The sequence below is a fragment of the Apis dorsata genome, unplaced genomic scaffold (assembly GCF_000469605.1).
Source record: "Apis dorsata unplaced genomic scaffold, Apis dorsata 1.3 scaffold_341, whole genome shotgun sequence".
Lineage (NCBI taxonomy): Eukaryota > Metazoa > Arthropoda > Insecta > Hymenoptera > Apidae > Apis > Apis dorsata.
This window is the reverse complement of record NW_006263608.1, coordinates 512,514-516,764: the sequence shown is the minus strand read 5'-3', so window position 1 is coordinate 516,764 and position 4,251 is coordinate 512,514. Positions and strand designations below refer to the sequence as shown.

At 42.1% G+C, this 4,251-nt stretch overlaps 1 protein-coding gene across 7 annotated transcripts in view; it reads left to right on the top strand.

Annotated features, from left to right (window-relative positions):
* The window catches only part of LOC102676785 (nephrin-like), a 107,027-nt gene that overhangs the window by 61,330 nt on the left and 41,446 nt on the right, over window positions 1-4,251 (top strand). The window lies entirely within an intron of this gene.

Below are 4,251 nucleotides of genomic sequence, written 5' to 3'. Positions count from 1 at the left end.
ATATATATATATATATATATATATATATACATCGACGTCCTCTCCTCGGTAATCGATTCCACGGACGCGAGTCGCCCTTCAACTCTCATCCCATAAGCCGTAAACGCGAACCGTGACGAGAGAAATCGATTAATCGAGAAAATTTATGCAAAGATATAATAAAGATCAACTTCGAGTGAAATTTTTCCGTTTAAGTTTATTTCTCCGTGGAATTCGAAAAGCGATTAATTAATTTTTTAAAGATCGGTCGAAATCGGTTTCGATCTGTATCTACTTGAAAGTGTAAGTTAACGAAAGAAGCGAATCGATCCTCGTTTATTTTTTCATCAATGTGCAAAAATTATTCACGTATCGTTTGATCGAGTTGAAAATTATTATCGTTTTTCAATAATATTTCACTAAGGTGGAAATTAGAATTTATTCGCGTAAGAAGCGTGTCGATCAATTGCTTAATCAGGAACGGAAGGATCGCGAAATTAGCCGCCGCCGATCGACAATTTTATTATTCTTTCGCGTGAAAGGCAGCAGAAAGGTAGGAAATAAGCGTGCCTCTCTCCCTCTTTTTCTCTCCGCCTCTGTTAATCTCAGACTAATTGGAGGCGTATTCGACGAAACGTATACGTCGAATAATTGGAGGATTCTCGATCTGTACGGTTGAAATTCTAACGAGGCGAACGTCCCTTCTTCCTTCTCCAACCAAAAAATGCATCTACCTTCGAGTTCCGCCATCATTTGCATCGTATACATCTGCATATTTCTGAATTATTGAAAATATCTCGATGTAAGGATTCGAAATCTCGAGCGACGTTCCTCCTCGCGTTTGCCCGTTTCGAGTAACGATTCGCCAATTATATAATACGTAGAAGAAAGAAAGAGCGAGGACCGAGAGAACGAACGGCCTATTAAACCAGGAGGACATTTTCTCGGAACTGTTCATTTTCATTAGCGCATTGTGGAACCAGAGGGAACGTCGTTAACAAGTGGATAAATCTCGCGTTTCCACTTATCTCCATTACGAAAGAAATCAGATTCGGCAAAAAATCGATTCTCCTCTTCCCTATCCGCTAATTAGTAAGAAAACTAACGAACCCCTCTTTCCGTATGAAATTCACTCCAAGCTCGTTAGCCTTTTCGTTTCAGTGTTAATGAAAAGGATAAGTGTAAACCAAGAATCGAACGATCCCCGTTGACGGATCGTCGATGATCATCCACGAATTTTTTTTTCCCCTTTGTCCCTTTTTTCCCTCGTTCGCTCGTTATTCGTCAACGATAATGACGATGAAAACCGATGATGAGAGAAAAAAGAGGAGGAAAGGTTGAACGCTTGATCGCGTGTTGAACGAAACGAAACGAAACATTTCGGGACGTTTGTAAATCCTCCTTCTCCTTCTCCTCTTCGAAAAGTCGCGCAACCGCGTAACCGCGTATACGATTCTCTTCCCGAGTTACTTTTCGAGGACTGGAGCAACTAAGAACGGAAGGATTTCGACCATTCTCGGGACGAATAAACTTCGGCCGTCGTAAATCTTCGCCTCTAATAACCAAACTTACGCCAACCTAATAACTTTCCTCTCCTCCGCGTGGGACGACGGTTGGGAGAAACGCTCGTTTCCAAACGCGACAACGGAATCCTCGGAATTTACAGAATTCGAACGATTATTTCGCTCCGTTTACAAGCGGCGAACAACTTCGGTTATATACGATATTCCCCTGATGTTAATGCTCTGCAAATAAGTTCTTCCCTCTTCTTTTTTTCCCCCAAATTGAAGATTTTATCACATAAATCAGATACAGGATTATCTGATTATTCCAATCGCTTGTCAATTCTTCTCATCTTCCTTCAACTCACGGTCGTCGAACTTTCTCGATGCACGATCCTCGTCTTACGAATTAAAATTTTCGGCTTTCAATCTTTGCTATGATTTTTCGCACGTTCCGTAAGATTTTTCGCACGTTTTCTTCCAGTGACACGCATAAACCATTTCAGCTTCGACGGCCGATCTCTTAAACTAGAACGCAAAAAACAAACAGTAACGCGAACGACACTTATCGCTCGAAATTGTTGCGTAGGACTGGAAACTATTAGAGCGCTCGTCGCGACTCTTTTTGAAAACAAAATAACGTTCTTTCAGATGGCGCCACCAACGGTAAAGTAATTCGGTAAGAAATGACGGGGAAAGAACTTATTCGCACACCTGATATTTCCACTGCTCGCGAAAAAAAAAAACAGAGAGCAAAGATCGATGGAAGTTTAGCGAAATCTGCTCGAAAATTCTTGCGGTCGGAAAAGAAAAGAAAAAGAGGAAAAAAAGGAATCTCTGAAGGAGATTGGAGTACCCTCGGTGCGAACGATACGAGCTGCGGTTTTTCCAATGATATCGCGGTGGGTCTCGGTAAAATTTCACTTAAGTCGGCAATTCGCAGGATCGCCGCGCACGGGCCGCTCTCTAATATTCCAGACTTAATCTACAAACGAGCCATTTAAACTTCTCTCCAATTCCTTTTCTCCCCTATATTTCCTCCTCCTCCTCCTCGTTCTTTTTCCAACAACCGCTCGTTCCTCCATCCTCCACGGTGCATTAGACGCATTATTCCCTCGTCAGTAATAAGCCCACGAACCGTGGAACATATTAAAACGCATAAATACAGTGTGTGCAACGCGTTGAAATAAAGTGTCGTGGCATACGCGTGTTGCTCCCGAATTTCCTATCCTTGTCCGATTTCCTTTTTTCACTTCTTTCTCTCTCTCTCTCTTTTTCCTCCTCCTCCTCGCGTTCGTGCCACAAAGAATTTTCGGATGAATTTAAAACGAGAATTACAGGCTGGGGCTTCGCAGAGAAAAATGTAAAGATTATCTCGTAGTTGAAGCGAGGATATTAAAACGAAGAGAGAGAGAGAGAGAGAGAGTTTCTGTACGCCTCGACGACATGAATTTTGATTTACAAATTAAATTTCTACCTTGCCCCCAACTTCTACCGACACTAATTTTCCGCCTGTTTTTGTTTTCTTTCCCCCCTTCTGCGACTTCTAATTATACCCCCAACGTTCCTTTCTTCTCACTCCTCTCCATTCTTCTCCCCTATTATTTCGCCTATTTTTCCAACCTATTTCATCCCAATCTGTTCATCTTTCTCCTCGCTCGTTTCCTCAAAATATATTATACTCGCTGCGAAACGATGTTTCATCGATCGACGAAGAAAGCAAAGTTTTTCCATCGAAAATTTTTCTTTGTACGCGATTTTAAATTGATTTTTACGACGACAAGGAGGAAGAGAGAGAAAGAGAGAGTAATCAGCGGTCGGTTTTGGTTTAATTTCCGACCAGACGGGTGTGAAACGAGGAAACTTTTCGTTTGGACGGGGGCACGAAGCGTTTCGTGGAACAAACAACGCGTGTCAGGATCAGTAAGTGCATCAAAATCGTACGTACGACGGAGGGGGAACAAAAAAAAAGTTGTCGCCGCGTCCGCCTGACTCTGACACAGTTTTCAAACTGGGCTCGGAGTGACGGCCCCTCCGCACAACGCCGTCCTTCCCTTCTTCCTTTCTCCCCGCCCCTTTTTTTGCCCCGCCTCGAGGAAAATCTCGCCAAAATTCTCTCTCTCTCTCTCTCTCTCTAAAATAAAAATAAATTTCCCAAAACTTGCAAACGAAAAAATTAACTAACCAACACGACAAATATATCTATCCTTCTATCCCCATCATAACCTTGATCATACCTCATACAAATAGATCTAAAACTATATATCCTTAATATATCGTTGAATTTAAAAATTATATGATATTTTATATCGCTAAGAGAGATCTATATCGATAAGATTTTACGCGATATATATATATATATATATCTCGTTGAATTTAAAGATTATATGATATTTTATATCGGTATAAGAGAAAAGGAGAGAGAGAGGGGAAAAGAAGGAAAGAGGATACTATGGTAGAGAAGAGGAAGTAACGATGATTATATTCAGCGGGAGAGGCAGGTCGCGGTAGTAAATTTCCCGTCTACCGGAAGGGAAGTTTCGCGCGGGAATCGGTGGAAAAGTTGGAAAATCTTTTCGCCTCCTTTCCCTCCTCCCCTCCCCCTCCCTCCGTATTTATCTACTGTCCGCGGAAGTGGAAAGAAGTTGCGATCAAAATCTTTCTAACGAGAGGCGGAACCGAAAGTTTTCGAAGCCAAGGGGACCGTGGTGGAGTCGCTGCGATCGTTAATCGACCACCGCTTAAAAGATTCGAAGATTTCGTGGGAGGA